Source organism: Protopterus annectens, chromosome 7.part0, assembly GCF_019279795.1.
Source record: "Protopterus annectens isolate FY-2018-M chromosome 7.part0, PAN1.0, whole genome shotgun sequence".
Classification (NCBI taxonomy): Eukaryota; Metazoa; Chordata; order Ceratodontiformes; family Protopteridae; genus Protopterus; species Protopterus annectens.
In genome coordinates this window covers 680,891,597-680,913,904 of record NC_056739.1, presented here as the reverse complement: position 1 = coordinate 680,913,904, position 22,308 = coordinate 680,891,597, and positions in this window count along the sequence as shown.

Sequence of the window (22,308 nt, the reverse complement as noted above, 5' to 3'; positions counted from 1 at the left end):
CACACAGCTACACACTGATTTGTCCATGGCAGTAGTTATGCAGGGCATCTGTGCATAGATAAGTACTGCTGCCACATATTGATGTTTCAAAGTATGTAGAGTAGTCTTCAAATACATCTACTACATGCCAGTAAAAGCATATCTGTTACATACCTTTCCTTTGTATGTGTTCGCAGTTTTCAGTTTGCTGTATCTTTGGCTTTATTTTATTTTTTTTTATTTGTTTTTTTTTTCCACATGTGTGGGTGGGGGTGTGCATCTCTCTCTCTGTCCCTGGCTCTGTCTCTCTCTCTCTCTCTCTCTCAGCATATGCAATGGAATGATTGCATGTGTGGCCAGCAAGTACAGCCTGCTTTTATAGGTATCTGCACATGTGCATGTGATGGCCTCTGCACCAATTAGTGGCCACCATTTGGTAATTGCATGCAGCCTGCTGTGTGGTAATTGCAGTACTCACTGTCATAGCAACCCAATGCTATAAATTGCTATGTCAGGTAGGTATAGCCCTTTCAACTTTCCAAAGTGGGGCTCATGCTTGTTTGCTGTGGACACCGTTGTGTAAGTCAGAAGGTTGGTATAGTTTTTATATCTGAAGCTAGGGGTGTAGCTAGTGATTTAAATGTTGTAATCAGACCTGAATGTTGCCACTTCCACTACACAGTTGTCAGTGTAGAATTGTACTCACCCCTACAAATGCTAACACAAGATACATGGGTGTATGTAGTTTCTTTACTACTTATACAATTAACTGCCATACAAAAGTAGTTATTGAGATGTATTTATTTGGCACATGAACTGTTTGTGAACTGCTATACTGTGAATATTAATTTACTCACTTTTGAACAGTTTGTGCTTTTTTAGTGTTGACATTAGGACAGGCTGCTCAAGAAAACTGGACAAATTTCAGTACGGAGTATGCCTACCTACATCCTTGGTAGACCCTGAACACACAGGTTTATTGTACATTTGGGTAGGGGTGCAAAAAGACAGAGAGCATTATGTATTAATGTGTGAACTTTATCTTGCTGGACTTAAAGGGTTGCTGTGTACCTGTTAGTTTACCAAGGCAAGTAGTCTGTCTGTGTAGCTCCCAACTGTAGTCCTATCCAGATGGTAGCCAGAGGTTAGCATGTTATTCTTTGTCTGTGCACCACACCAGTCTTTTCAGCACTGGAACAATGGTATTGTCACAGTTGGTTGCTACCACTACATGGCTACATCCCTTGGTATTTCACTGTTGTACTCCTACATGAGGGTATGCTTCTGGAACTCCTTCCAAAGCTATTTGCACAGTGTGTAACAGCAGAATAGCTGATATGCCTGTGTGTTTCTGCCTCTGCCAGGCCTCTCAAACACTCAGGTACATATTTGAACAGACTCAGGGAAAAATAGGTAGAAGTGAGATACCCCTTTACAATATTAGAGACATTAAGTTGAGACATTGAGAGAACCAAAGCATATGGATTAGTACACATTTCCTGAAGTACAAGCGGTGTCTAACTCTTACTTATTGTCATTATTCATTAAGTGTAATTCATCACCTTTCTGCCTAACGTCAGTAGCTTTCAGAGGGATTCAGAGGGACACAGCTAAAACCTGTCTCAAAATAAGGGACATGCCTGAAAATTAGTCACAGTTGGGAAGTATGGACTCTGCCCTAATCAGATATGCTAGTGTTTGTCCTGCTATGATACTGTGTGGGGGTTGTAAAGTGCTGCTGTAACATTATTTCCTGCTATAATAGCTGGTTCTCTTTTCACAGTCATGTAATGCAATTCCACAAGAACTGCTGGTAAAGATCCACAGAACAGGATTTGTGTTATGGCATTCCTTTTTGTCCTTTACATTCACTCATTCTGATGCATGATATATTGATTTCAGCACCAATTTACTGTATGTTTACCATGGCTCAGTGGTACTTCATGCAGTCTAGTGTGTACAAGGTCCGGGATTCGATTCTGACCGAGGTATTTTATTTTGCTGCTGAGCAGAACAAGGTCCCTGACATACAGAGTGACTAAGGCACTTTTAAGCAGTTGTAAGTGGGTTTGCGTGGGTTTGCGCAATGCTTAGCTAAGAGCACACAAGCGCACACAGGCACACACTCGCGCAAACCCGCTAACTACTGCTTAAAAGTGCTTACTCCCACTAACCCCTGCGCTCATTTCTTTGAAAGAAAAGAAAATGGGGAGATAGGAAAGTGGTGAAAATGGGGTACAAAGTGGGGAAGACAGTAGGGAAAACAGCTCAGGATGTGCAAGACGGGTGTAGGGAAGGCCCATAGCTGCCCATTTCTTTAACAGCAACAGCTATGCATATGCAATAAATTTGGAGGGAAATATGAAACCTTCAACTCCTGTGAGAGGGGTGAGGACAACAAAGTATGTTGTACTGCCAATTAAATATCAGTTTATGTGTCCAGCGGACATGTGTGCAAAATGGGCAGCTATGTATGGGGCGTAATTTTTTTTTGGCAGCAGAATGCCCTTTTTTTTTTTTCAGGTGAGAGTGGAATGTGGGATAGGTTGGGGAGGTAAACAGACAAGACAAACAAGATGCATACATGGGTGGAATATGACACATGTGATGGGTGAACACCATTGATGGGGAAGGATGTTTGGAAATCGCAAGCCCATGAGCCCACAGATGGCAACAGTGGAACTGAGATCCCCACTCATGAGCAGTCACCATTGCACCTTCACAGCCCAGAGGGTGGCTGTGCTGGGGGCTGCGTAGGAGGGGTGGGCTCACCCATGAGTCACGCCACTCATGCCTCAAGCTGGCGTAGGGGATCAGTGACAGAACACTCGATCTCCCTACGCACCACAGCCCGGACCATTCAGAGGGTGATAGGTGGCCCTCCTCCGCCCATGCTTGCATCAGGGGGACGAGCCCCATCCCTGCAGTGCTTCCACCCAAAGGTGGCACAGGGCCAACTGAGGAGGAGGTCCCAGGCTGGGCACTGGACCTGCTGGTGCCAGGTGCCATCGCCAGCTTAGGTGGAACAGGTGGGTCCGCTGGGACCGGCCTTCCCATACATTCTATGTTTAGGATGATTTAATGAAAATATGGGTTAGTAACAGTCAACAGCATTCCCAATTAGTTATAACAGCATGCAGAAGTGTTCCCATTAACCCAACACACCAGAGTTCCAACAGTTGAACAGCAAGCATGGCACATGCATATATGGGACAACAGTGGACATTACAACAGCATGCAGGTTTAATTGATGGCAACAGGTTACCAATACTGTGGTATTTGAACAGGGCACATCTATCAAAATAAATGCAGATATTTATAAAGCAATAGGACATATGTCCCAACAAATGTTTTGAGATTAGACATACCCATTGAGGTGTGGAATTGCATTTTTAAGCACATACAGTAGGGTGGAAAATGATAGCTCCATTAACAAGTTATATAGCCTTCTAGTTTACACTACATTCCTATTGACTGCAGTTATATGTCCCCTACATGTATTATTACACTACACATTTGTCATTAGATTGTGAAATGGGTTTTGCTAGATCTTTATATACATGGGCTGTATCTGACATACAAACTGCCAGGGATGCAGATGTTACTGCTACATATTTTGTGAGTTGCTCAGACACACTACTGCTGAGATGGTACACTGACAGCTCTACTTTCATATACTTATCTAGATATGTGTAGGTGAAATTATCAGTTATATGTTAACAGCTCCCCACATTTCTGCCAGCACAATGACATTTCTGGGGAACACAATACCAAACTACTCATGTGCCAGATTAACCTGTACATGCTGGGCATGAACCAACAGTTGAGGACTGTGAATTTGCTTAAAAGCTACTGGACTCCCTTCATCCACTTTATATGGGCTTACCCAACTGTGTGTTAACAGCTCTTAATACAACAGTACTATTTCTATAATACAAGAATACAACAACATATCAAAGAAAATGACACAGACACACTCCAGGAATTATACCTTTATTAAATACTTAAAACACTTTTCTAGAGGCTCTCTCATTTATTTTATATGACAGTACATGCAGAATAATTATTAGAGAATTATTATACCTTTATTTATTGTGTTTAAACACATTTTTCAGGCTCTCTCATTTATTTTACATAACAGTACATGCAGAATACTTACTAACCTGCCTGGTGGTGCAGCATTAGCAGCCTATCTGCATAGGCTTGCTGATTCACAGCACGGACACCTGCAGCTGTGAAGTAATTGAAGTGATATTGAGACATACCTATCCATAGTATACACTAGAATAGCAATTCTTACATGCTTAATTCCATGGATACTTACTCAGTAGTGGGGCACTGGGCATCCCACGGGCCTCCTGGATCCACTGGTCTAGTTGATCCACCTTGCGTCTTCTCAGGTCTGCATGGTGGTGTCTGACCTGCTCACCAGTCCGAGGGACGCCTGTGGCACTGGCGAGTTCATGAGCTAGACCGTCCCAGGATTCCGCTTTGTATTGGGTGCCCTGGTACTGGCCCCACAGGAGTCTATCCTCATGATGGTGGACAAAGAGCCAAACCATAACTTTTGACTCCTCAATGCCCCAACATTGCACTCAAAAATGAGAGCCCTCTCCAGCACCAGCCATTGCTGCCTGCAGATGGGAGCTACAACCAGTTATGGATAGTATTCCTGCCTATGGAGCTTAAATATGCATAATTTCCCACACTTATTTGTGATTGGCCAGTTTTGAAAAAAATGCAGCTGAAGATACACCTGCTTAGCAATGGGTAAACTTACATTGATATGTATGTGTGTGTTGAAAGTGCATACTTATGTAAAGATGTCATGGCTTAGTGGTTCAGTACTGTGATTATGGTGCACTGTGTCCCGGGTTCGAGGCCTGTCATTGCTTTTTATTTCACTACTGGCCAGACCGGCTAGGAGGTGTGGCTATGTTTTACCGACTTTGCTCGACTTTGCCCGACGTTGCTCTACGCTGCTCTAAGTTGCTCTATGTTGCCTGATGTTGCTCTACATTGCTCTACGTTGCCCAATGTTGTTCTACATTGCACTATGTTGCCCTGGTTAGCGCGGTGCGCAGCTTCGCACACACATGTTCTGTTTGCACTAGTTGGCGCGATGCACAGCTCCGCGCAAAGCTATTGCTCTAGTTAAAGCGCTGCTAAGATATGAGCAATTATACTGAAATGTGCTTAATACTGGTAAACTTTGCTTAGCAGTGCTTCACTTTGCTTAAGATCCATTACTTCTTCTTTCATCAATATGCATAACAATTTCACTTTCTTATATATATATATATATATATATATATATATATATATATATATATATTTATATATATATATATATATATATATATATATATATATATATATATTGTTCACTACTACATAGGCCATTTCAATGCTTTTTACTAAAATTTCATTGGTAAATGGAAGGAATTCTTTTCATATATGGATTTCCAATAGAAAATAAAAAGGGGAGTGGTGGGACTCAAACCGGGAATGCCTCCTCTTAGTGCGAAGGTTCTACCCCTACCCTATTGATATTTTGCTTAATTTGCATATGTTTCTTATTATCCTCTTTGATGTCTTACTGCTAACTGTAGCTAAGCAATGGGCATACACGCACAAACACATGCAAATACGGGCAGCTATATCGGGAATGATTAAAATAAAAATAAAAGTTTTATATTTTATTATTGTACTGGGATTTAGAATGTGGGGGAGTGTGGTTTTGGGTATGTACACATTTGAGCGGACTCGCTCATGTCAGTTGACATTTCCCTATTGTGATACTTGCAGGGTCATGGAATTTTGGACTGCTCGGCAGTCCGACACGCCCCCTACACTCATGCATGTTCCGTGTTAGCCTTGGAGTTGAGGCAGCACACCCTCATTAATATGCATGGCATGCTGCCGTCTTATTCTTACACTGGCGTTTCCGTGTAAGCCTCCTCTACTCTTACACAATGGATTTGTGAATCCTGGGGGATGTCTTTGATGCATCTGCTATATGACTGATACAATAAACATTACATATATTTGGTTAGATATAAGAAGTGTTCAGTGTTTTACATAGGTAAAAGTAATAGAAAACTAAAAGACAGAATCTATGACTATTACTGTGATATATTAAGATGGACAGAGAGGCAATTTAAAAAGAAGCTAATGAGCACACTTTTAGATTTAATGTCATACGGATAACATGAATGGGTATTAAAGAAGGTGATACATTTTTATTTACAGAAAAGAAAGAATAAAAATGGATATAAATGTTAAGGGCAGTCCATTCTTCATGTTTAAATGGGATTTATAATTTAAAATGAGTTCTTATGTCCAGACCACTAAGGAAATAATATATTTTAAACTTAAGGTATATAATTGTTTCTGTCCATTTTTATTAGATTTATTTGGTAATGTGTCTAAGTATGTATTTCCAATTACATATTATAGGATGTGTTTCTTTAAACAAAATATGTTTTAATTGAATAATTGATGTTTTAATTGTTTTCTATTGATATCATGCTCTGGTGCTCTGTTTCTGATACACTTGAGAAAGCAATTTGTACAAAGGCTTGTGTGTGTGCTAAACAATAAAGATTTTTACAGTGGTGTTCTTTGAGGCAGTTTTTGTTTTTTGCTTTCATGTTTATGATTTTTTCTGGCTTAGAACTTTGCTCATTTGAGATGCCCGTTTCCACGTGTATTGGAAAGAGTGACCTCTGCACAAGACACCAGTATTTCAGAGACTGGAGTGACATAGCTTTCTGCAGCTAAATCACTGCATGAGCCTTGAAGCTGAACTGTGGCTTTGTTTTCAGTGAAATTGCAATATTCAACTGTGATTTGGTTACTATACTGCTTTCCTCATTCAGGCAAGAGTGAATGCAGCTGCATTCATTGGACAAATGAGGTAATTTCTGGTATTTTATGTAATGGAAAAAATAATCTCATAAATGAAGCATTTGAGAAAGTAGCTGTAATGAAATACAAGCCTCTTATAAAAGCAAACTGAAGAAAATAGCAGTTTAACATTAAAAAGATATGAAATTAAAATGCTGATACTGTTTAGAAGCATATTTATTTTGAATTAGTTAATAGCTGAATAAAAAAACTATCTTCAGGTCCCCTAAAATTAATTTTGACTCATTGTCCCCTACAGAAACTGATTTCTTTACCTAGTTTCACTTCTGTGCATTCTGCAGCAATCCACACTTTAGTTACTGCCTACCAAATTATACTCACATTCCATTTATTTCTGCTGTATTAGTTCTCTGCCAAAATCAGCAAAAGTAACTAGGCCTGCAACATCATTTATCATGAGTGCTAAATTGTCCATGCAAAGAAGTACATAAAGCAATGCAGTGCAAGCAAAACAGCATGTCAGAGTACACAGTTACATAATTATTTCCACATTAGCCCAGACAGTTTTAGATTGGGTAGTATGCCATTTTGACAGAAACGTATAAAAGAAATGACATGATGCAGTCTGGCAATTACGAATTGTTTTGCCAGAACCATGTCTAATGCCAGGTTACATCTACAGTAGAAATCAGTACAAGCTATTAAGCAGATTAACATATGAAATGGACAGATTTTTTTATACAAGGATGCATAGCATCTGCCATTTCCAGTAATGAGCAACTTTGAGCTCTGAAAAAGTATACAATTGAAGCAATGTTTATTTTGACAAGTTTAATCCATTTCTATTGAAAAAAATGTAATCTGCATGAGATGTGTGATTTGTGTATCTGGCTGATGGATAGGCAGTCATTTAACACACACAAAAAAGGAAAAGCCTAACTACCTTAGCATATCCATTTATATAAAGTACTATCCAAGAAAAATGTTTCCAATTTTTAGTACCTGCAAGTAATTAGTAATCAATGAGGCAGCTGTCTTGTAGTGTGTTTAGCATTCTGGTCAGTCTCTGTAATTACTGAAATGCCTAGGGCACTGCTTCAATTACAGGTGAATAATCAATGCAGATCACAAACAAAAAAAAATCTGAGATAAAAAGCAAGTATACAGTGCAGTTGTGGCTGTATAAGCTGATGTAGTCTGGAAATATATATATATATACATACATATATATATATATATATATATATATATATATATATATATATATATATATATATATATATATATATGGGTCTATATTAAATCAGCGAATGCTTAAAAAAGCGAATGCTGATTTATCGACCCCATGTAAGTGAAAGTTTACAATCCCGAACACTTAGAACAGCAATTTTTTTCCCAGGGAAAAAAATTGCTGTTCCAAAAAAGAAAAAAAAACTTTAAAACATTACATAAAGTGGGGGGCTTCATCCCCCACATCCCCCTACTTAAATATACCAACTCCGAGATCGCGCTACAGTGACGAAAATGGGAAAATAACGAAGGCAGCCAAGTGATTTCTTTCCCAGGGAAAGAATTTGCTTATATGCTGTTTCGGTATTCTGCCATTTCGTGCTTTCAAGTTCGATCAAGATGCTTTCGATCATATAATAGGGAACTTATATATATGTGTATACATATATATATATATATATATATATATATATATATATATATATATATATATATATATATATATATATATATATATATATATATAAAGACAAAACGATGTATGAACTGCAATTTTGTGTTAAATATTTAACTGGGTTCTAGCATTCATGAATACAGTGTGCAGATGCACACAGACTTTGTGTGCAGTACATAAAGTATATCAAATGAGACTAGAGTGATGTATATCCCTAGGGTACCCACTCACATTACCATTTTTTAATGGAATACAGGGGCACTTGTGCTTGGGAATGACAGGCAGTGTTGTGTAACCTGACAGCATTACAGACTGCACCAAAGTAAGGCAGTTTAGATTTTTTCAGTGTGCCTTCCCCAAGTAACTATGTATAATTCAGAGTCAGTTGTCATGACAGTGAACCAGAATTCATTGCTGTATAATGGTAATGTGGGGTCTGGTGTTCTGTGAGCTCCCATTAGTAGCAGACCTCTCAGTTGTCCCTATTTTGGAAGAATGTTCCTATTTTCAGGCCTGCTGTATGTCTGCACATGGTGTACATATGTTTGGAGGTATGTTCCTATTTTCAGGCTTGATTTATCTCTTCACACAGTTTTCTGAATCTCATCAACATTACACATGTTTTTTGAAAAACACATTTATTGACCAACGTGATAATGACACCAATAATTAAAAAAGAGGACACATCTTACATTTCACTTTTTCAGAAGCAAAACAAATGGTAGAATTTGCTGTATAGTTCTTTAAAATCTACAGATTTTAAACTGGCTCTGATAATGAGCTTATATATTTTCATAATTTTTGTCACACTCTGTTTTTAAACTTGTGTTTCTGAGCAGTATCCAACATACCTACTGAAATAAGGAAGAGTTGTGAGCTATTTGGTATTCAAATTTTATACTAACTAGATTTCTCGATTTTTGGTTGGTTGTTCCAGCTTTTCAGGGCCTTAGTTACTGTTTTCAATGTCTGCAGGTTGTCAGGAATGTCTGCAGGTTGTCAGGGATGATTGGCAGGAGCGCACCAGCATCATGTGTGTGTGCATGGGAGAATGTAGAGCATGTGTGTGTGTGTGTGTGTGTGTGTGTGTGCGTGTGTGTGTGTGTGTGTGTGTGTGTGTGTGTGTGTGTGTGTGTGTGTGTGTGTGTGTGTGTGTGTGAGAGACAGCAAGTTTGCTTGCACAGTACTGGGCACCATTGCTGGTAGGTATACTCTATATGGAATGCAGAATCATTATGTAGTCCATTATTCCTGCACCACAGGTTACAGTGGCAGGACCAGCCAGTACTGTAATGGTGCCGGCATCTTGAACAGGGAATTGGTCAAGTTTTTTTTTTGGGGGGGGGGGTGATTTCAGAGGAGATTGATGGTTAGCATACCTATATTAGACAATAGAGCAAGACCATGCACTAGGTCTTCTGTGATATTGTTCTACTGTGTAATTACTCTAATGATTCACGAACAGTGTTGCACACAACTCCATGACACACAAAGCCTTACTCAACAGTTTGTATAATAGGCAGTTTGTATAATGCTTAGGGCAGTCTGTATGTGAAATAGTATGCATGGCTCAAGTTCATTTGCCATTCCATACATCTAAGAAGCTAGTCATGAAAACTATGCAAAAGCATAAACCATTATATGACATTACAAAATAGTCAAATCAATTAAGGATGTAACTTTTAATAAAATATATCATGTGAATTTGCATGCCTCTGCAATCTCAGCTGGCATGGCAAGATAAATTTGAGGAAGGGTGTCCTTGGATTTTCATGGACTAAGTTTCATAAATCTTGAGTAAGATATCAAGAAAAGGTTTACTATCTGCTACAGCTTGACTTGTACATATAGGGCTACATTCTTATAGAGTGGACTCTGAAAGAGGAGACAATATAGGTGCAGACCTCTCTCACGTCCACACTTCCTTTTGCAGGTGCACTGTTAAAGTGTGGCTCTCTGCCCCTGACACCTGGCATTACTCAGTCATATACTCACCTTTGCACAGTAGCACATAAGCGTACCCCTTCAATGGATTTAAAGGTCAAGTTGTTTAAGTTGTTTGGAGTGGCACTGCACTTCTGGGATTCTGTTTACTGTGTTTTTACATTAGGAGGACTAGAATTATAAATCATTTGTTAGGTGGTGTTTGCCTGATCTATATGAGTTGGAAAACACAAAAAGTTTCAAAGTGCAGTTGTTTTGTTGGCCAGATATCTCAGTTGTCAGTTTTCTGCTATTTCATTTCTGGTATAAATTTGACACATTTGTGAGGCTCTGTCCTTCTTTACACATAACTCAACAAACATTGGCATCCCAGCCTGTGTTCCAGAAATGTTTTACATGCATTTATTGCCATCCAGGCAAAGCTAAGTACTTTGGACGGATAAATCACACTTGTATAACTTATTCTAAATAATTGCAGCTGTTAGCTTGCTTTATCTGGGCATTTCACTGATATTTTATTAAAAAGTGTTTTTACTGTCACTGTTGCTATTGTTAGAGTGTTTGCCTTGAAATTTCCTTCTTTAAAAAGATTTTTAGCTACTTGTTTAAGTTGCTTGTTATAGCACTGCACTTGTGAGATTCTGTTTACTGTGTTTTTAGTTTAGGAAGACTGGGATTATTCATCATGTGGCAGGAGGTGTTTGCCTGGTCTAGCTGAGTTGGAAAACACTCAAAAAGGCTCAAAGCATAGTTGTTTTATTGGCCACAGGGCTCACTAGTCAGTCTATGGTTTCTCAATGCTGGTTTAAATTAGGTGCATTTGTGAAGATAAGCTCACTATGCAGTGGTTGTTAGTAGTACCTTGTAGATAAGCAGACACTCAGAAAACAAACTTTCCCTACTGAACTGTCCATAAAACTGTGCTCTGTAAAGCAGCAAGTGTAGAGCAAGAACTATGCACGCCAACAAGCTTGGAGCAGCTAGTCCATATATCGGGTGCAATACCATTAAATTTAGTAGAATTTGGTACTTTTTTGCTTAGTCTGTCCCAATAAAGAACCCTTAATAGTTTTCTGTAATCCCTGATACACAACCCTCTAATAGCTCACCAAATAAAAGATTGGACAACATGGGGATGCAATTTCCTAATGTCGCTGCAGCTTGATGGATATGGGTATCTTGATATAATGTAGCAATTCTCTCATGTTTACTGATAACCACTTAACCCTTAATATAAGGTACGGTATGCAAGAGGTGTACATACACAATATCAGTGAAGGTTAATCTCTTGCATACAAGCAGACATTCATTTGTCAAAACCACATACACAACCGCTTCATACAAAGAATACAACATACACACAGATGAACATATGCTGAAGCACTTAAATGTAATTTTTCTAAACAACAAAGACCTCCTAAGACCACCCATTGGCAAAGCATATCCTCAGAAAACCAAAAAGCACTCAACAAAGGCAACACTTAACACTATACATGCAGCACACACTCAGTGGAGCACCAAATACAAAGCCCACAAGGCAAACAAACACACTTCTTGGGACTCTAGTCATAGGGGACTCCATTGGAAGACATACTGATGACCCTCTAACCATACTGAACAAGGAAAAGATAACCATTAATTGCCCATTTGGAGCCAGAAGCTACCAAATCATACATGCACTCAAGTCATTACACCACAGCTACCAGTATGATTCCATCATAATCCATGTAGGTGTAAATGACCTGAGATGTTCCTCCCTGGACTATATGAAGAGAGACATTGTGGAGCTCTCAGACTACGTGACTTGGGCTGATATGAGCCCAGAATTGAGCAGTCTATTACCTGCACTGAGGATGATGCCACAATATGAACAAAAGCTGATTGATTTTAACAATTGGCTGAGTTTCTGGTGTCATTCTAAGAGGCTCCAATATTTGTCAGCAAAAGAGGAAGTACCCATCCCCTCTAGGCTTTCAAATACTGGCAATGCCAAATTGACAAATCTACTGACATGTTAAAATTAACTCAACTGAACATCTGGGTGTTACTGTTCAATGTCACAAGCCAAAACTGCACTTCTTCCAAGCTCTCCTTACCCTCAAGAATATAGACATTTGTATAGTTACCGAGACATGTTTAAAGCTGCCAAGAAAGTACACTGGCAGTGCAAGGTTTCAGTACCTTCCACACTTCTAGACCAGTAACTGCACAGACAGGGGCCAAAGGTGGAGTTGTCTCGATACACATCAATAACCAGTATACCTCTAGGTTAGGATGGCATGCTGAAGCTTCTCCACATAATGATCACCATAGATAAAATACTGTACCATATCTTAGCTAGCTATAAGTCACTCTCTATTTCACAAGAAAGTCAGAGTGCATAAATAGATCTGCTGGAGACATTTACTATCCAACTAAATATCCTACTCATGGGAGATTTTAATCACCCCTCCATAGACTGGGAATTCTATATGGCCTCAATTCTGCATGCACAGGGATTTCTGGACTTTTTAAATAAAAACACCCTTGACCAGTTGACGGATATGCCTCCTAGAAGCCTCTACATATTGGATCTTGTACCCATAAATATGTCACATCCTCCCTAGTAAGGTCTGACTATAATCCGTCTCCTTCAAAATCAAAGTTAACCCAGTATCCTGAGTAAAATCAGTCTCATTTAGGAACTATCCAAAGGCAAACTATATTTTATTAAGTGACAGTTTTTTTAAAATTCAATGCCCCTGCAAACCAGAGAACACAACATCCTATGCAGAAATTATCATAGAAATCCTGTACACCCATGTCACTGGCTGCTGTATCTAAAAGAAGTAAGCTAAAACTAACTCCAAAAACAAACCACCCTGGTGGGATCCCAAATAAAACAGGATATACAAAAAAAAGTAATGGCTAAAATAAGGAATTGTAATTCCCATGAAGATAAGATCTCTCTCACTAAACAGGCAACCAAGAGTAACCAAGCAATTAAGTCTAATAAAGCCAATTTCAAAGTTAAGATTGCCTCCCAGGGAAATGGCTATCATAAGGCCTTCTTCACCCAAGTCAGAAACCTCAAAGCCAGTACATAGCAATGTGCTGAACTGGTGGTTAATGGTGCCATATTCACTGAATCTGGTGAAGCAGCTAATCTGTTAGCTGACAAATTCATTTGCAACTTCACTCTCCCAAAAACACACCCCAGTCACCCTCAAGAAATACTGTCAAACATAACTCTTCCAACTATAAACAGAGTGCATGTCCTGGCTGTGTTCACTAAGGCTAAGAATACATCATCAGTGGGCTCCAATAATATCTTGGGGTGCCTCCTGAATAGTCTGAAATACAACTTTTCAGGGTCACTGGAGTGACTATTTAACTATAGTCTCAAAAAAGGCTTTGTACCACAAGAATGGAGAACTGCAATGGTTACCTCCCTTCATAAGGATGAACCATCAGCAGATCTCAGAAGCTACAGACCCATTAGTCTGATTACTTTTATTTGCAAAGTCATGGAAGAATTCAACAATGGGGACCTCCAGACACTAGATTCATCACAATCTGGTTTTGTCAATAGAAGGTCATGCCTACTGAACCTGGTAGACTTCTTTGAAAAAGTCACCAAGGCAATGGATGAGGGTAAAATTGTTCACTTTGCTTACCTTGATCTGGCCAAGGCATTTGATTCAATACCCCACTAGGGCATTGTTAGCATGCTTACAGAATTAGGCATAAACTCCCTATATAATGCACTAGACAGGCAATTGTTTCATGAATAGGACTTGGGAAGTTAAGACTGATGAGTCCACCTCCACAAAGAAGCTAGTGACCAGTGAATTCCCTCAGGGCTCCATGCTGGGCCCTCTTCTCTTTGGCATCTATTTCTCTTTAGCCAAAACTAAAGTCAAAGGCCTCAGGCTGACCAAGTTCACAGATGACTGAAAACTGGAAGCAGTCATAGAATACCCCCAAGATGCAAGCATCCTTCAGGAAGGTCTAACACAGACAAATGACTGATTCAAAAATACATGGCTTAAAAATCAATGCTAAGAAATGTATTACAGTATGTTTTGGGAAGCTGGCCACACCAAGAAACTATGTCATTGAAAGAAATACCCCTCAGTGTTGATTTGCTAGTTAGAGATCTGGAAATTCATGTAGATAGTTACCTAGCCTCAACCAACATGTATATGACGTAGGAAGACAATTATTCTGTGTTGCTCAACTTATAAGTAAGATCAGTCACCAAACCACTGTACTTGGCCCTCATCAGACCCATCATAGTGTAAATAGAATGTCCCTTTTGGTATGTACCTGACTGGAAACATGCAGCAACTGGAATGTTTACAAAGCCTCCTTACAAAAAGAATACAGGGCATAAACACAACATCCTATGTGAATCACCTCACAGCCCTATCACTATACAAGATATCCTATAGACTACTGAGAGGTGAAGTATGCCTTGCTTACAAGGCATCCTTCAATCCCACTCTGATGCACCTTTTGCACATCTGCAAAACAAATAGTATCAGAACTGTTATATCCAAAAGACCTCAATTTTGGTTGCAAGATAAATAGGACATGTTGTAGAGACAGGCATATATCTCAGAAAATTCCAATTCTCTGGGATAGGCTCCCCATCAATGTGAAACAAGTACTTCCCTAACTCTATTTAAGCATAACTTGGACCATTGGATGGGAAATTGGAAATTCACCCCTGGTCTGGCAAGTACATCTCTGATGGACAGAGGCAGTCAGTAAATCATTGGAAAGGCTCAGCCAGACTCTGCCACAGCTTGCTGTGAGGGAACGAGTTTGTTTTTTATTTCTTGTATTTTGTATTACTTTATTGCCTTTTTCTATTTTGTATGCTGTGATTTATTTTATTTACACTGTGTTTTACTTGTATTCTGCTTTTAACTGCATGTTAAAACTTGAAAAGAGACCATAGCTCTGTCTCTCGTGAGTCAGACAGAAATTAGAACAGGTCAATTAAGGAGTCGCACATAAGTTAAAACAGGTCAGTTAAGGTTAATCATCTGTGAACTGAGGGGATGGAGGTAGGAACTAAACCTGCTATTTAAGGGGTAAAATAAAACATGTCAGAGCTTTACTGGAAAGGCTAACCCAGACTCTGCCACAGCTTGCTATGAGGGAAAGGTTAGTTTGCTTTTTATTTCTTGTATTTTGTATTACTTTACTGCCTTTTTCTATTTTGTGTACTGTGATTTGTTTTCTTTACACTGTATTTTACTTGTATTCTGCTTTTAATTGCATATTAAAACTTGAAAAGAGACCACAGCTCTGTCTCTTGTGAGTCAAGCAGAATTTTTCCTCCCCTCCCACCCTGTTACTGTTGTGTTCTTAAATACCACTGTCTTTCTAGTTGCCTGCCCCTTATGTTAATTTAACCACATATTTCATTCCCTCTCTCCTTTCACTGGCTGGTGTGAGTAAGCACAAGATTATCATTTTGTGAAATCACTCCCATTCAACTATTTAAATTTATTGGTCATCCTACTGTATTCCAAGGTACCAGAATACAAAAGTTCCCATCCCCTTTCAAACTATCTTGCCTTTTTTTAAAATAGTGGCTCTCCACTAACACTTAACTTTTTAGACAGCTAAAACTTAAGTTACCCACTTTCATATCTAACTGTTTGTGCACATTGCAGTGTTTATGATAAACCATTTTTTTCATCTTACCTTTAAGCATCTATTGCAAGACTACCAGTTATTGCAGATTGCCCACATTCTACCTCTCAGTAGTCATCTTGGGATTAGTGCTTCTGTTTTCTCCTGGTGAGAGAAGGAGCACAGGGACATTATTTCCAGGAGACTGCTGATCACCAGAAAGCCTAGTAACTGCTTTAGAGTTGGCAGCTTGGAATCTGTGCTTATGTTCTGATCCTGGTGAGAGATGCCTGTCATCTTTCAAATATTCTCTTGTTAGGCAGACTAAACTTGTTTATTTACCTAAGTTTTTTCATGCAGAAATTTCACTTTTTGTAAATACATTTATAAAACAAAAATGTTCACATTCATTAATACAGTATAACACTTATGAAATAAGATGTTTAACAACTTGTTTCATGGAATGGATTGTTTATATGCCAATCTGCTGTTGCATTGCATTTTATGTTGGTCAGATAAGCAGATCCTGGAAGCAACATGTGCCCCTACATTTAAGCAATATACATTGCAACAGTGATTGAAGACCATTACACGAACATTTTATAGCACATTCTATTGCCAGTTTCCTTTTCACAGGAATAAATAAAGTCAGTCTGTTGACCACACTTAAAATTGCAATGTAAAACAGTCTCAATGATAATGAACAATTGTGGATAATTAATTTGCGAGCTCTCTCTCCACAGTGTCTCAATGAAATGTCATTAATCAATGTGTGAATTAACTTTAGATGATTTATTATGCTGTGCTTTAACTACTTAAAATGACACCAAGTGTCATTGTTCTTAAAGTTCATTTATATATTTATTACATATTATGATCACGTTCCTATATTACTGAAATAAATTGAAAGACGTCTGAATATTTTTATAGTAATTAATTATGATTTTTACCACTTAATTTCTGCAATTAATCTGCATTTACTATTGAATTACTTCAAAACATAGATAAGAGGAAACTACCAATTAATCAGCCACAATTTTCTTATGTGTTTACACAACAGAGAAAGTTCAGTTAGTTAGATTATCACTGATGAGGCCATCTTTACTATAAAACCATAGTTTATGTGTTTTATCCTTGTTTTTTCTCTGCTGGAGTACTTTTTTTGTATCTATAAATATCTATAGCCGTATATATATATATATATATATATATATATATATATATATATACGGATATAGATATTTATAGATATATACACACACGCACACACACTTACATACATACACATATATATACATATATATATATATATATATATATATATATATATATATATGTGAGTGTGTGTGTACAATTCTGAAGTAATGTGACTTGAAAATAGCACATGTAAAATATAAATAAAGCCATTCAGTTACAGCAGCAAGACAAAAATAAATAAAGAAAGGATACAAGATCAGTAAAAAAATATTTACTTCTGACCAGTTTCATCAGTGGAATACCATTTTGCTTTTTTTTGGGGGGGCATGCTCTGGGGTTGTGTCTCAGAGCAGGTGAAGTTTGTCATCAACATTTCTGTATTGATTATATTTTATTTTGTGTGTTGACATTGTGGTATGTTGACTTTAGTAAGTACTTCCATCTCTCTCTCTGTATATATATATATATATATATATAGAGAGAGAGAGAGAGAGAGGAGAAAGAAAGAGAGATGCTTATGCATCAGGGGGTGAATAATAGCTTATTCAATGTAAAAAGCATTTTTAATTGCTCTATAGTCAAATGTGGATGGTGTTTGACTATTCCACTTTTTTGTGTACACTGCCACACAGGATTCACCAGCTCACTCTTTATTTCCTCACTTTTCAAATAAATTGGGACTATTCTTGTTCAATATCAACCTTAGAGGTCTATGTAACAGCTGCCTGATGTACATGCATGGATAGCACCACATTTACATGACATTATTATATCCACAGGAACTTGGCTGAAACATGAAATACATAATGAGGAAATTCTGTCACCAATTACAGACTAGACAAGGCAAAGGAAAAGGCAGTTGTGGCAGATAAAACATATAAAAATTCATGGATCCTGTTTATCCACTTACCCTCCTTTAATCAGTGCCACACCAATTATGATATATTCCCTTATAATTAATTTAAAAAATACCAACAATAGGAATTTATACTCTTCCAACTAATATATTTATGCTGCTGATTAATTTTTTTCATGGGTGTATACAAACATTCTACAAGAAACGTTAATTCTTGGGGATTTCATCATTGATTGGTTAGCCATAAAAATATTTTCTATACTAGCAACATCAGCCTCTGTGGCTTCTACAAACATAAGTGCACTCCTACCAGATATAATAAAAATATAGTACTAAACATTTTAACTTAAGAGTGGATCCTTACTAACTCCCCAAATAAAATTGCTTCTACTGACTCCCTCCCTGACACCTTAACTAATCACCTACTCATTTTCTTTTTTACTTTCAGGGACAATATCTATGCCACAAAATAAAATGTCACTTCAATCAGATACACAACTTAGCGACCTTTCAAACAGACATCTTTATCTTGAGCCTAAAGTCTGTCAATTGGAGGCAATTACAAATTTTTCAACTTGATAAAACTTTATCTCTTTTCAATACTAGTCACCATCAGAATCCAAAGATTTAATCTAGCACCTGTCTAATTAGGCAACCTAAGAAGCTTGTGAATCAAAGCGATAAAGCATAGGACTCATGGAAAAGAACAAAGTTGAACTTAGACAGAAATACAGACAGTTTAGAAATTTGGTCAAAATCAAGATCAAATCGGACAAAAATATTTTTACACTAACCTCCAAAATTCTAATCATTCTAATAAGAATCTATTCTGCTACTTTGTGAATCACCTTTTTCAACCTGGCAATATTACTCACCCTTCAACTTCTCTATACGTCTAATCAGATGCTTTCAGTAGCCAATTCAGCTACTACTTTATGCAAACAGTAGCATGTCTCTTAGAAGACTCAGCCCCAAACTTAGCTCCTAACACTGTAACTGATCAACACGAAAACAATCTAGCTTTCCAAACCATAACTACTTCTGCTGTCAAAAAGCTTCCTCTTAAGTTAAAACCTACAACACTTGATCCAGAAAGCCTTCTTGTAGAATACGTAAAAATGGCCGCAGCCTATCCTGACTCTAAATCATTCGGTACATTGTTGAAAGCTATGTTCCTCACCTCTGGAAAAAAAAAACATATATACTAATTCAACATAAAGGTAGAAACTCAGCTGATTTATCCACACATTACCACCCTTTCCCCAAATTCAAAAGTACTTCAAATGTATTTACATTCAAATTTTCAGCTTTGTTCTTGATAATAACCTGCTCTTCAACACAATCTAGTTTGTGATCACATCATAGTACTATATCTGTGACTCTCAGCTTCTGACCTCATTTTAACAAAAACAAAAATCTAGGCAATTTAGTATCCACAGTATTCATTGACCTTTCTAAGGCCTTTGATATGATTTCTCAGTCTAAACTTTTTAATGAATCCATTTCATTCCTTAAATTCAGTACGCATGCTACCATCATCAAGAATGCAGATAACTCTGCTCTAATTTTTTTCCCCATAACTTTTGACAACAGACAAATCAGTAGTTGTTCCTTTCTTTCACAAGTTTCCCTCATAACTTACAACTCATTATAATCCAAACCCCAAAAAATCCAAACTGCTTTTATTTACACCAAAACATTACAACAATAAGAAAACTCTGTTTATTGAATTATTTATTTTGGTTATTTTCCTTGGCCTGTGTAACCATTACTTCATCAGAGACAGTAACCCATACAAAGCTATGGATAGTCATTATCAATTAAAACATGAAATTTGATTATCACATAAAACAAGCTCATTCACAAAAAACTCAGGTCTCTCTAGACAATAAAATACTACCTGACAAATTACACAATAAAACATCTGTAATGGTCTATCTATTCCTAAGTCTTCTCTATGATGTAGTCATGTTATCAATTTACAAACTAGCCAGTCTGACCTGCTTGACAAATGCTACAACAAAGTACCTAAATTTGAAACTAATCTTCCTTACAAATCACACAACTGTTTGGCTCTAAACTACTCAGCTTGACTGTGCTCCAACACTTCTTGTCTTACTCACAACTAGTCATGACTCATAGCTTTATGTGCAATTCAAAGAAATGTCCACTACTGGCTAACATCCTCCAACAGTATACAACAAGCAGAACATTTCATGCAGCAAATCATCAAAGCTAACAATTCAGTATGCCACTCTGTTTACTTCTGCCATGATGAAAATTGTAGTCAGAAACACACCTTAACAGAACCAGCAAAAATAAAGGATTTTTTATATCTGAAAATATTTTGTAAAAGAAATAAAAATACTTTTAAACCTGTAAACACTTTTTTCATTATAATAGCAGTGTGAGAGATGCTTTTCCTTAACAAGTGGATAGAGGTAAATAACAGCCTAACCAATCATTGACAAATTCTAATTAGGGACTTGGCCTCTCCTCATATCAGCTAGCCTGACCATTAACCAGTCCCTGCTCATATTCTAATTAGGTATTTGGCCTCCTCCAGCTAATCAGCTGGCTTGGCTATTACCCAATAAAGAACCACAGCATTATCCCAAATCATAATGGCTGTGCTCCACCAAACCTCCCTTATACGGGATGATTTAAACAACTTGAATTGTAATTATTTTCATTAATAAACAGTGTATCTGATGATGTCTGATAGATGAATGCACTCATCACCTTGAATAACCAGACAATTTAAAGCTGGAAGAGGAATTCTTTGCATTTTTATTATAAGATTTTAAGAATTAATCAAAATAAACAATGGAGCTAGGGAAAACCCTTACAAAGCCCTCTATTGTTCTAAATGCTTTCATCAGTGGTCTATCTGACTTCTTCAGAGATAAAACCATAAAATGACATAACCCTTAAATAATCACCAAAAAAATCACATGATCTCATTAACAACATTAATCAATTAAAAAACTAACACTAAAATTAATAAGTAATGTATATAGGAAACCAATAAAATGGTACATCATTTATAAAATTGTAAAAATAGTTAAACATAATTACAACACTAGTTTAGCTTTCAGCTTCAACATACTACTAATGGAAATTGTTTCATTCAAACCTGGGGGGGGGTCCCAGTGTTGCATCTTAATTGCCACCTTAGATATTTATACTCAAGGTAAAGGTCTGCTGGACCACTTCTAAGCCCTATGGGTTTCCTATATACAATATTGATTTATTTTATGGTTTTATATCTCTGAAGAAGTCAGATAAACCACTGAAAAAAGTGCTTAGAACAATAAAAAGGTTTGTAAGGTTTTTCCATACCTCCATTGTTTGTTTTGTTTAATTTAGTTTGAGTGGGCTTTGTTTGAGTTATTTTGTGATTTTAAGAATGTGTAAATTCTACTCTAGCTATCTGTCAACCCACAGAATACCTATACGAATACATTACTTTGAACAAAAAAGATTTTCCTTTGCTTTTTACTTATTGGTCCTGGGGAGAACCAGTCACTCTACCAGGTTTGGAAAGCTAGTAAGGGAATATACTATACAGTAGGTAGCCTACATTTGTTTATTGTCTCTAAAAATGTAGAGCACTATCTAGCTTTCTTTAAAACTAGTACATAGTATAAAATTCTTCAAACAACTATTGAAATAACAGCTGAGGTACTTAGCAATCTTTCTCTTGCTCTAATCCTGGAAAACAAAACTTATATGTATGTTCTGCATCAACTGTGACTGCATTCAGTATAGACTCCTCACAAACATTAGCTTTTAAATCTCACTATCTCATCACTGATTCTTTCTCTTCTATACCTATAATTTCTACCCCCGCTCCAGATAAACCCATAGTTTTTCCTCCTACCTATTTTTGGTGATCACTGTAGATAACACTAATCCTTCTTATCACTGCCTTCTGTAAGAAGTATATATGATACATTATCTTATCTGCTCTTAATTTGTTTACTATGCAGCTTCTAAACTTATGAAATGTGTAGATTTTAGAAAGAAAATTAAACTATTTGGGAACTCTATTCATTGAATTATAATTCCTATCTTGTGCCACTTAGTAAGTCTGCTTCTGTTAAATTAAATGTTTTCCCATATATATAATTTAATATCAACTAAAAGT